This window comes from Myotis yumanensis, unplaced genomic scaffold (assembly GCF_028538775.1).
Source record: "Myotis yumanensis isolate MYYU_CA2020_CCGP unplaced genomic scaffold, mMyoYum1.0.hap1 SCAF_11, whole genome shotgun sequence".
In the NCBI taxonomy this organism is placed as follows: Eukaryota; Metazoa; Chordata; class Mammalia; order Chiroptera; family Vespertilionidae; genus Myotis; species Myotis yumanensis.
This window is the reverse complement of record NW_027223762.1, coordinates 3979326-3992407: the sequence shown is the minus strand read 5'-3', so window position 1 is coordinate 3992407 and position 13082 is coordinate 3979326. Positions and strand designations below refer to the sequence as shown.

Here is a 13082-nt window from a genome sequence, read left to right as displayed (position 1 = left end):
AAAGTAGAATGGTGGTTGCCAGGGGTTGGGGATAGAGGGAAATGGGGAGATTGTTGAATAGGTAGAGTTTAGTTGTACAAGATCAGAAAGAATTCTGAAGAAGATGAATAGTGGTTATGCTGTATAACATTATGAATATATTTTATACCACTGAACTGTACCCTTAAAGTGGTTAACAGGGTAAATGTCATGTTAATGCGTATTTTACCTGAATAAAATAATTAGAAAATAATTCATACACACTTTTTTTGTGTATACGTAGATTTCTAGTTCTTTTGGGCATATAGCCAGGAGTGGAATTGCTGAGTCTCATGGAAACTCTGTTTTTAACATTTTGAGGAATTGCCAAACCATTTTTCAAAGTAGCAGTTACATCTTTTCATATTCTTGCCTTCAGTGTATGAAGGTTACAATCTCCACAGCCTCATCAACACGTTATCTTCTCTTCTTTTGAATGTAGGCATCCTCATTGAGATGAAGAACTGTCTCATTGTGGTTTTGATTTGCCTTTGTTTCTCTAATGTCTAATGGTGGTAATTATCTTATTATGTGCCTATTAACCATTTGTGTTTCTGGGAAAAATGTCTAGTCATATACTTTGTTAATTGGGTTTTAATATTATTATTGAATTGTAAGCACTCTTTATATATTTCATTATCAAACAAATGATTTGCATTTTTTTTAATTGTGTGGATGTGTCTGCACTTTCTGGATGGTGTTATTTGTAGCAGTTTTTAATTTTGATAAAATAAATATATTTTATAAACAGAATCATGTCATCTGGCAGGTATAAAAGTTGAATGCAGGACAGTTCAACTTTTTTAGTGCACAGTTCTGTAAATTTTGACAAATACATATTGTCCTGTATTCCCAACCTAATCAAGACATTGAGCAATTCCATCACCCCAACAAAATCCCTTGCACTACTATTTTCTGTCCGTAAATTTTTGATTTTCTAAGAATATCATGTAAATAAAATCATAGACAATACAATATCAGATGTGCCTCTGGTTTTAGTGAGTGGAATTCTATCAAGTAGTTCTTTATATTTGAGTCAGCCCATGTTATGATCCCTGCTTTTTTTTTTGTTTGTTAACCTGTGCTCATGGTTTTATTTTTAAGATTTCTCTGTCACTTGCTTTTAGTTGTGACATTTTTGTTCTACATATATAGCACATCTAACTCTTAGCATTCCTGACTGAGTCAAGTTATAGGAGAAAACCTTTTTGAAATGAAGCTTTGCATAGAAACTCAGTATGTACACACATAAAGGAGTTCTGCTGTGGGATTCTGAGTACCAGCCCTGCCCATGGCTCCCTTTTCTTCAGAGCAGAGTCTGAGCAGCAGTGGCCTGAGTTATCCTGAGTTGATTCATCTACAAGGAGCAGCATTAAGATCCTGCTCTTTAGGATCGATCTCAGAAGGAAGAAGAGGGAGAAACTCGAGAAACAATGATCCTAATGACAGGGTTCTGACCTGGGCAATGGCTTTCCTACTCTGTTCCCAGCTGCCCTGTGCCCCCCAGAGGAAGTTAGAATACTCAGGGACAAGGACAACTGTCTTTGCACAATGGGAGGGTTGCTATGTGGAAGTTGATAAGAATAGTTCCAGATCATTCCAGAATATAGATTTAGAAGGAGAGTGATGAAACAAATCAGAGGAAAGAACATTCTAAAAACAAGACCAATAGGTGAATACACTGCCATTGCAAAGGTTGGATGTAGGTAGATTGTCTGCCCTGAATGAAAAATTGTAGTAAACAACACAAGGTCCAGCCCAGCATTGGATTGTGTCTGGCTACTGCACACACATCGCTCTTCTGTGAGGGAGAGGGACTGGCCAGCATTCTGCTGCTTCTTCACCACCTCTCACTGTCTGTGTTAGAGCCAGGGAGGGGAGCAGCGGAGTGGCCCATGATGGGGACCCCTAAAGTACATTTGTCTTTAAACTAAGTTCTAAATCCCAATCTTATAAATATTAATAAACACCAAATTCAGCTTCTAATGTGCTGTGCTTATTAAAATAGCATACATTTGCCGGCTGGCATGGCTCAGTGGTTGAGCATCAACCTGTGAACCAGGAGGTCACAGTTCAGTTTGAGAGCTTGATCCCTGTATGGGGCTTATAAGGAGGCAGCCGATCGATGATTCTCTCTCATCATTGATGTTTCTGTCTCTCTATCCTTCTCCCCTCCTCTCTGGAATCAATACAAATATACTTAAAAAAATAGCATACATTTGCTTAATTTCAGCCCCCTTTTATATGTCATAAGAAATCTTGGCAAAAGAACAAAGAGGACCTTGTAGGTATTGTGGTGTGTGTGTGTGTGTGTGTGTGTGTGTGTGTGTGGGTGTGGGTGTGCGCATGTGTGTGCTTTCAATGTCTTCAGAGGCAAAGCGGGCCTTTCGGTGATATTTCCCCTGTGTGTCTGCCTTTCCACAAACATTCCCCTTCTTGACCCTGCCTGGGACTACAGAGCTGCCTGGCTCTCCTGATAACCACCATGGGATTGTACCACCTTGTCCTCTGTACTCTAAGCATCCTCGTGAGTCCCCAATGCCCATTGCCTGCCTGTCAACAAAGGGCTGCTGCTCCAACTCATTCCTCTAATAAGGCTGCACGTAGCAATGCATTTTGGTAAGGAATGTGGGGACTAACTCCAAATAGCACATGTTCCAAACCTCGAGTGAAATTCAATATGATTTTATCGAACTGGCCACTCTACATTTATTTTATTTTTCCTTTTTATTGAATTGGATTTTGTTATTTTGTTACTGTGTTTCTTCCCTAAGGCTTACACCTGGATTGTTATAATGTGGTAGAGTTTTGTTGTTTTTGTAAAGAAGTGTGATGTGGTTGATCAGCTGATATGATTGTGGTGGTTTCTGTGGGTCAGGAGTGCAGGCAAGGCTTAGCCTAATCCCTGGCTCTGGTTTTCACAAGGCCACAATTAAGGTGTCGGTCAGGCTGTGTTCTCATCTGAAGGATCAACTGGGAAGAATCCTTTTCCAGGTTCATGTAGGTTATGGGCAAAATTAATTTCCTTGTGGATGTATGAGTGAGGGCCTGAGCTTTTTACTGGACGATGGCAGCCACCTTAGATCTTAGAGAGGCCTGTGGTTCCTTCCATATGGGCTTCCTCAACCTCACCACTCTCATAAAAAAGCCAGGAAAGTTAGGCTCCCACCTCAAGTATGGCCCAGTCCCTTTACCTAAGTCAGGCTGACCCAGGAAATACTCACTATTCATTCACTGAAAGTCAACCCATTTGGGGGCCTTAATTATATGTTCAGAATCCATCACCTTTGCCATACGCTATTGTCTGGAAGCAAATCATAGGTCTCTCCCACATCCAAGGGGAATTTTTATACACCTGTGAACATTAAGAGGGGTGACGATCTTTGGGGGTTACCTTAGGATCCATCCACCACAATTTTGAACTAAATTCACATTGCTCAAGGGGAGGATTGTAAGTTGAGATAGTTGAGATATAAGGAGTCAAAGGGGGTATTATAGAAAAGGTTCCAAAAAGGAGACTGCTAAATTGAAAGAATCAGACAGAAAAGCAAGAACTGAAACCTCCAGTCAAAAATTATTGGGGGAGAAGGAGAGTATTCAAGTCATCAGTGAGCATCCAGCGAGCTGACCTGATGAGCAAAAGTGCAAAAAGCTACAGCTGCTCTTTTGTGCTACTCTTGACCCTCATTCTGTCGGCGTATTGTCTACTTTTAAAGGTGCAATTGTATCAAGCACCGTCCCAATCATTTGAACACATTTTGTCATTTCATTGTGTTTCTGTGAGGCTAAAATGACAGAATCCAGCTCTTTGTAAAATGAAAAGCTCCGGAAAATGACAAAGGTGAACTGCTCCTATTGGCACTGGCATTAGGCAGCTTTCTTCGCCTTCTCCTGGGCTTCTCTTGTCTTTTGCGCCAGACTGTCACCTGTGATCTTCTCCTCAATGCCAACCAGAAGCTGTGTGGAGCCCGTGTCTGTATCCGCACTCCTAGGGGATTGCCTACAGGGCAGTGATGGCATATGTACGTTGGGGGCCTAGGGAGTGTGAGCCTACACTCCAGGTAGGGGTGTGCTCAATGGTAGGGAAGTCCTGACTTCTACACCTGAACTGGTAAGTGTCCAACTTGTTCAGGGGAGGGGCACACTGCACCAGGGCCCCGCAAGGACTAAAGATGTACAAATGGTACTTAGGTATTGTTGAATGATGCCTTGGCTGATAGGAGGGACCTGGGGTAGGGCAGCATATCAGGGTTAGCCAAAGGATGTAGGAGGAAATATGTAAGAAAACCAGAATTTGGTGGCCAAAAAACCTTCCTGGGGTAAGGTTGTCAGGACCAGGGATATTGGCATAGGTGCTAAGGTACGAGAGACCTAAAAAAAAAAAGAAGAAAAAAATACAGCCAACATTATGTACATTTACTATGAATCAGGCATTGTTCAAAATATTTTTTAAAAATTAGTTCATTTATTCCTCATAACTGTTCAATGAATTGCATTTTATACTCATCTTACAGACGAAATAGCTGAGCCGCTGAGTGGTGGGTAACTTGGCGAGGACCAGGCAGGCATAAAGTGTCTCCACACTTGAACAAGGCATTGCATGTCTGCTCAGCCCACAGTCTTAGCTTCTCTACCTGCCACCTCCTCCACGAGTGACGGCATAACCTGGCAGCCGAGTGGGCAGAGGTGGGCAGCCGACTGGCACCCAGCAGATCAGGCCACACGGAGACTCCCTGGGTGGCTAGATTCAGGGAAGAGCCCCAATTGCTGAGGCAACTGGACAGTTCAGTGTAGGGTCGTTTCTCTGAACTGGAGGCTCAGAATCCGGGCAAGTGATGGGGAGCAGAGAATGGGGTGTGCATTACAGGCTGACTTAAACCTGGGCTCTGGATTCTTGTATTGGGGTTACTTCACTGGATCCTAACCTGGGGTGGGGCTGAGCCTGTGGGAGCATTCCAGCCGTGAGTCCTGAGGGCAGCCTGCCAAGCAAGGCAAAGTAATTACTGAACAAGCACTTACCTGGCTGGTGTTAGAACATGTTTGGGCTGCAACTCACAGAGGGACAAGGTCATTCCTGCCTGGGACTGTTCCCCACTGAGAGGCACCGTTTGCTCTTATCTACATATGGACCAGCACCACACCTGATATTGCCTCTTTTTGAATCACAAGAGCAGAAACGATTGCTATTATTATTTTCTGAGACAAACTTTTCCGTGGCAATTTTAATAAAACCCAAATGGAAATTCAATTTACTAAAAGCACATCCCTTTTTCATTTCCTCATTTTCTACTTAATTGGAACATTAACACGAGCCTGAGAGTAGAAAAAAATTAGGTTAACAACTTAAAACAAATCTCTTAAATGCCAGTGAAATAGTGCGAGGGGCTGCATGCCATGTGTGTGTCATCCTTGGCCTCGGGGAGCGGATTCTGGCAGGTCAGGGTCCCTCGGGGAACCCGCCCAGAAGCATGGGAGCCAAGCTTCCCTGCTGCTGAGAATCGAAGTCCAGAGCATGCAGATCCTTTGAAAGGTAAGTATTTTCACTTCGATGGAATTTCTACACAATATGGAGCTAGACCACACATCCTGTCCTTACACGCCTTCAGTGTGCATATACATCGCACTAGGTCTAAACTCCTTATGCTTTTATTTCATGCTACTCGGAAGTCAAAAAATGCCAAACAAACTAAAGCCAAACAAATTACAAAAGCAAAAATAAGATTGTGTTGAGTAATTTTGCTAAGACTAAGTAGTCGCTTGCTCTGGGGCTGTGGCACGAACTCATTTCCCCATGCCTCTCTTACTCTGTTGGGGGAAGTCGATTTTTTGGCCACTGTCGCAACCCCCTCAGAACCTTCAGCCCCACCCTTCGCAATGAAGTCATTTGCAGTTTGTGTGGTAGGAATTCATCACTTGCTGCTGAATCTGCTTTGTTCTTCTCTCATTAGCCCGGGACAGTTACAGTCCCACTGTGCGACTCCTGACAAGTCATTTGTAAACATACTCACAAAGTTGGATACTGGAGCTTGTGAAAGATTTGGAAATAAAGCAGTCATACAGAGATTAAGGAGAGAGAGGGAGGGAGGGAGAGAGAGAAACAGAGAAAGAGAGAAAGAGGAAAAATTTCCTATCTTAGAAGGGTCTCTGCCTCAGTAGTGGGTTCTTGGATGGATGGGAGGATGCAGCCGGGGAAAGGGGCCACCTTTGGTTGGCCGAAAGCCCAAAGCAGAGTGGGCAAAGTACATGAAAACTTCAAGCATCAATTCAAGGGATGATCAGGGGCAATGTTCCACACAGAACCCAGGTGCCAAAAGACAACTGCAGCATATAGGTGGGGGCTGGACGCTGTGATTGTGTCCTGGTTCCCACAGGCCCAGTGCCTGGGGAGAGGAATTCTGAGTGACTGAAGGGCATCTGGGCCCAGTCAAGCAGCACAAGGACCGGAATAGAACTCGTAGGAAAACACAGGGGGGTGCTCAAGCATTCCCGATGCACTGGGGGATGGGGAAGGGAGGGCTCCCCCTGCCTGAAGCTACCAGATTTGTTACAGAAAGAGGGAGAAGAGAGCAGGCTATACAGAGAGCCAAAGAAAGAGTACAAGAAAGTGAAGGAAGGAGGGAGAGGAAGACATTGTTAGGAAGAGGAGAGAGCAGAAAGAATAGACCTTAGAAATTAAAATACTCCTGGAGCAGACAGGACACGATTTTGAGAATCCCACGTTCTGTAGGGTTCACCGTTCCCACTGCAGAAGTGAGCCTGGTGCAGTGGCAGTATGTGGAACTTGTCACATGTCCCAAGTAAATCCTGGAAAAGGATCTGGGGTGTTTATCTAAGGCAGGGGTCCTCAAACTTTTTAAACAGGAGGCCAGTTCACTGTCCCTCAGACCGTTGGAGGGCCAGACTATAGTTTAAAAAAAACTATGAACAAATTCCTATGCACACTGCACATATCTTATTTTGAAGTAAAAAAAACCAAAACGGAACAAATACAATATTTGTATTTGCATGTGGCCCGAGGGCCATAATTTGAGGACCCCTGCTCTAAGGTGTCCCTTGAGATGAACTTTAACTGTGCAGGTGTGGGACATTCAAGTAGTTGCTAGCGACGAGGCTACTTTATGCAAGTAGGACCAAGGGCAGGCCTAGGACCAAAAAGACCAGAAGCTTTCATTTTAATTTTAAGCATTTGCAAAATAATTCAATTAACTGCCAGAGGAATTGCACCACATGAAACATATGCAGTTGGAAGTCACACAGCACTTGATTACACAATTCCTGGTGCTGCTGGTACAGGCTTAAATGGGGATCCCGGTGGTGCTGTCCTCTGGGGTCTGGCAGCTGGGCTGGTCCGGTCCAGATGCAAGGGGCCGGCGTTCCTCACCCGAGAGCTTGGTCGCATCTCAATCGGGAGGTACTGGCCGTTCTTCTGTCGTCTTGCAGGAAGAGGAGCGTGGAGCAGCGTCACTTGCCAGACTGACAAGAGGATGTGCCTTTGTGGCTGTCTCGACAGGCGAGCACTGGGCTGGTCAGGATCCCATTTTTAAAGCCTGTACCCCATTTGCAGCAGTCCAGGTGGCTATCAATGAATTATGTCAATGCACACATGTTTATCTCAAACAGGGCAAGAGGCTACCTGTGGTTATCTAGGGAGAGTACATCACTCACTCAAATGGTTATCTTGACAAGTCACTGAGTTATTTACTGAAGTTCGAATCCTTATCTATGAGGTACACAAGCTTCAGGGCAGTGGGGAATGTGTCCTTAATATCACGCTTTAAGTTTCAGGAAGAGTTAATTTAAACATTTTAAAACCTTCTTAATATTTTTTAGGCATTTTTAAAGCATTTTAAAACATTTCTATATATTACTACAACATCACGGGAGATGGAAGCCTTGCCTTATTTTGCCACTTACTACATGGACACCATCAAGTGAATCACCTTCTCTCTCTGTGTATCAGCTTTCTCTTCTGGTAAATTCAGATAAAAAACACTGCATTCACAGGCTTCCTGGGAACACTAAGAAGTAATATATATATGCAAGTGTTTGGTAAACCATGTTGTTACTCACAGGGCCATTATTATGCTCCTTGAAGGTTTCTCGTCTATTGATGCTTTCCTTCAGTGTATTTCTTTCTAACGCATAGTTACTAAGAGGTGGTTGAGAATGGACAGCCAAGAAATGGCGGAGTTCCTCACAGATTTGTGGCTGGTACTGATTAAATACCAACAGGAGCATGCCCTTCACCCTGCCCTGTCCCAAACCTTCCTGTCAGGGTTGATCAGGATTGAGATATGCCATTTAGAAGACAGTCTCAAATCCTTGGTTTTCTTCATCAAGGAAGCTTTCATGCAGAATGGGAAATACCCAACTTCTATGGAGCGGTCTTAAATTGGGGGTATTATAACCCACGAAATGAATTGAATTATTTTAAGATTGAGGATTCTTTTTCTATTGGCATGTTATAAAAGTATGCTATTGATCTCAGCTTTTAGATTAGGAAAGGAGCTATTGTGTTTTCTATAGAACTTTCAATTTCATGTTAAAATTCTTTTAGAGAACACGGGTTTCCAGATGGTAAGATTGTGATAATAATTAGAATTAGACCAGAATTTAATTTTGATGTTATTCATGTAGAGGGTTATTTTAGCTTCTGAATAATTTAAACCAATTTTTGGTTTACTGTATTCAATAAAGAAAACCAATTGAGTTTAGATTTCTTTTATTTCTCTTGGTTAGTCTCTGTTTTGTTTTTTTATTTAAGCCAGCAGATTGTGTATTCTTAGATGCATTTAATACAAAATGCCTATCTCACATGGAAATGAAGGCTTAGAAAAGCTATGTAATTTCAGCTAGATGATATCAGACCTGGATTTGAAATTGTCTATTCCATGATCCTAAATTCTGTTTACTTTCTTTTTTCCTGTTACATTGTCTATCAGCTATTGCTTCATGGCCTAAGGAGAGTTATTTCCTTTATCCTACCTCATTTTTTTTCTCATCTATAACAAACCAAATTTGAATTAGTTAATGGTCATTCCTATTCAGGTCTAACATTTTTCATGTTAACTCCAAATTACCAATCTAAAATCTCCTTGTATAAAATATTCATAAATAGTGAGTTAATGTAAATATCTTGGGTATCTCTTATCTTTTGTGGTTTCTAAAACAGACCACAAAGTAAAGTTACTTTCTACCAGGGTAAGTAATGGTTTCTGAGGTCATATAAAAGCATAATCTGCCATTTTATTCTGTTTATTTAATAATGACTCAAATACTTACACACATTTACATCTATATTTATATATATATTATGTCAATACATATATATTTTTATAGATGTAGGCAAAAGCCTCATGAAATTTTAGATCAATTAACTCATTTTAAAGCTAAATTGCATCATTTAGGGTAGATGCTTAATCATTTCAATATAGAGTGTCCTAAAAATTTATATACATATACTTTGAAAAATTTTAAAGGTGGTGTTTATTAAAATACATTTCATTTTCAAAATTGAGCTATCATCTGTTCAAGTGTGTATACACTTTTGGGGAACACCCTATATATAAGGATGGTGCAATTCTGAATATACTGCAGAAGTCCAAGAAACTTTGAAACATAATTCAAACTCGTTCACTTTGAAGGCTTCTTTACTTCTACCAGCCATCTCTGCGATTCTTGGAAGCCTGTGATTCCATGAAGTAGACGGCAGCTCAGTGGGAAATTCTTGCTGTCTCTCATTGTATCTCTTCCACCACATGTTACCTTGAATCCCAATGCCTGCATTTCATCGAAGCAATCAGCCATGCCCTTATCTATTCATTGTGGCTTAATGTTCACAAGGAATGGCTGATCACTCAGCGAGAACATACAATCTTCTGAATCCTGGGGGTTTCTCAGAACTCTCTTAATTCTCAAAAGTCCTTAATTTGAAGGGACAGTTAGCTAATGCTCTACACCAGTTCCCATGACCTCGCCATCTGCTTGCATTAAAAACAAGGTAGATCACTCACTTTGCTTCTACTTTTCCACGTGGCAAGTGGACATGATGTCTGTCTCCATCACCCAGAAGACGCATGATTCTTGACCACCCTCCACCCACTCCTTCAGGTTCCATCAGCCCCCTGTGCGGACTGATGGAGGGGACGAGGCGCACACTGACGTGTCTACGCTGATTTGAAAGAGCTTCCCCTATGTTTGGCATTTCTCCTGCTGCATGTATTTTACCAATAGCAGGTGAACTCAGACTTTAACTAAACTTCTTTCTTGGCGGTGTGTGGATCCATCTTATTATTAAGATAAATATTTTTTGAAAATATCTGGCATGTCACTCTGTCCTCCCAGAGCTGGTGTACCCAAGAATCAATGGTGTTCTTGTTAGCTGAATTATCTGTCTCTCCTGGGAGGCTGATCCCTCTGAGGACAGAGCTTGGCCACATTCATTGTTATTTTCCGCTGTTCCTAGTAGAGTGTCTGGGGTGGACTGCCTCACTGACCGACCGACTGACTGACTGATCTGGTTGGATGAGACCCAGTAAGAGATATTCCTTAGCCTCATTATATACGAGGGAGGCCCAGTGTTTTGACCAAGGACTCTAAACTAGTAAGCTGCCCCAGTGGAATTACCTCTATCCTGGTTACTTATACTACACCCTTTATTCATATTATACAATCCATAAAAGAGAAGGCTATGTGGGAGGATGTGAAATTGAAACTGGGGCTTAACAAATTTGTAAAATTGATAAAACTTCCATCAGGATAGAAAAGATGGGAGCAAATCCCAGACAATGAAAACGGCGGCGGGGTCAGGGGAGGGATGGAACTTGGATATGAACTTGGTGCGTGTGGGAGGGAATGATGCATTTTGCTTAATTGGAGTTAGAGCCTCCGCTGGGAGAGAGTGGATGGCTCTGATTTTGGAGGGTCTTGACGATTAGCTAGCGGTACCTAAAATATGCATAGGACAGCTATAATTATAACCCTTTGCAATCATCTTTCACATTGTATTGTGCTCACTGACATTTAAAGTGCTCTTGTGGATATTATAGGTTTTCATTTTTTTAATTACCTAAGAGGTAGGAAATGCTAGATAGTTTTGCCAGTCTGAACACAGAGGCTCAATTTGGTGTCCACTTACACAATCCTGCAGGGTGCCTCTCTGCTACTTGCCTGTAGATTTACTTGCTTGTAGACGGAACCAGAATCTTCTGGAGCAGGTTGTATAGTTCTAAATGTTTATCCTCCAAATGTTACATACTTTTTTCATGATGTTCATGGCAGAGAAAAAATATCTACAATGAGGAATAAAAATTCAGACATTATAGTATTGTGTTTGCATTGACCTCCTAATCCCCAAGCTCACTGTGAAACCAGGCTTTGTCTGTTATGACTCACTAGTAATCTCTGGCTGGATTTTGTGATCTGCATCCTTTTGTGCGTCGGGTCGTGTTTTGCTGGTCTCACTGCCATTCATGCTCATTTGGCCAGCTGGTCACTCACTGAATACGGAGGCTCCGCCCAGGTTACAGTGAACGTCAGACCTAATTCCTGCACTCCAGAAACTGACGTGTTATGAGAGGAGGCAGCATTAGGGCGTAACTTTTGGTAAAAGGGAATACGTTCCTCAAACTGCTGGTCAGAGAACTTGTAAACAAACAATATGGGAGTTTGTTACTTTAGGTTTTCTGCTCAGATATATACCAGTATTTGTATATATATAGTGTGTGTGTGTGTGTGTGTGTGTGTGTGTGTTATAGTGTGTTTTAATGTGTTTCTTTAAATGCAGAATTAAAATACCCACATATACACTGCACAAATGCATGTTTCAATATATAGAATAGCTATGCAGAACATTCTTGAACTCAGTGAAATTTACTCTTGTCACAGGGAAAAAATGTTTGCCTTGACAACTAATACACACACATACACACACACACACAGAGAGAGAGATACACAGCACACCCATATGGGCAATAGCAATACTCACCTAAGTAATTAAAAAAATATTGAAATATTTAGAAACTATCAATGGGGTAGATATTAGAACCGTAAATTAAAAAAAAAAAGAAACTCGCCACATGGCTTAGTGGTTGAGTGTTGACCTCTGAACCAGGAGGTCACAGTTCAATTTCAGGCAGGGCACATGTCCAGGTTGCCAGCTCAATCCCCAGTATGGGACATGCAGGAGGCAGCCAATCAATATTTCTCTCTTATCATTGATGTTTCCATCTCTCTCTCCCTCTCTGAAATCAATAAAAATGTATTAAAAAAATAAAAAAGGAAAGAAACTCTTAGGAAAGTCAGAGGAATAACCAAATACTTTTCTAATTAGGACCCAAAATAACAACTAAAATAATTGAAATTGACATTTGCTTGGCCTGACTTGCGCTTGTTTGGGAGGAGTAATATATATGCAATTTTCCTGAATCCTTAGGGACAAAGAAACCTGCCTCTTCTGCGTCCCCGCCTTGCGGACAAGCAGCTCATTGACAGTGAGGATGCGATAAGGGAAGCTTGCTGGCTCAAACATTTAGTCTCAGTCGTTGTTGTAACTCAGCAATCATGAATCCATCCATTCCAAAGACATCTACTGAGCTCCAGTCCAGGCACATAGGACCAGGGTTCAGGAATAAGAATAAAAATACGCGTAAAATGGTGCTCACTTCGGCAGCACATATACTAAAATTGGAACGATACAGAGAAGATTAGCATGGCCCCTGCACAAGGATGACACGCAAATCCATGAAGCGTTCCATATTTAAAAAAAAATGCGTTAAACAGTTTGCATATTCCAAAAATGGCCACAACACTATTTCCTGCCCCAGATACTCTTCCAGAATGTTCCATCTCCCCTGTAGAGAGGTAGAGTCTATAACCACCCCTTTGAACTTATTCAGGCCATTGCAACGGGATTAACTAATAGAGCACAGCCCCTCTGCTTCCGGGAGGGGGAGGTCATACATGCAATTCTGCCTCTGGTTCTCTTGACCAGGGAGCATTGAGCTGATACAAGAAGGCTGAGGCTTCCATCTTGTGAGGAAGCCCAAGCTAACTCACCTGGAGGA

At 42.0% G+C, this 13082-nt stretch overlaps 1 non-coding gene across 1 annotated transcript; it reads left to right on the top strand.

Moving 5' to 3' along the window:
- Positions 1-12672: 12672 nt before the first annotated feature.
- Positions 12673-12779, top strand: LOC139020289 (U6 spliceosomal RNA). Its single transcript, XR_011473281.1, has one exon. It is a non-coding gene; the product is annotated as a U6 spliceosomal RNA (small nuclear RNA).
- The last annotated feature ends 303 nt before the right edge of the window (positions 12780-13082 follow it).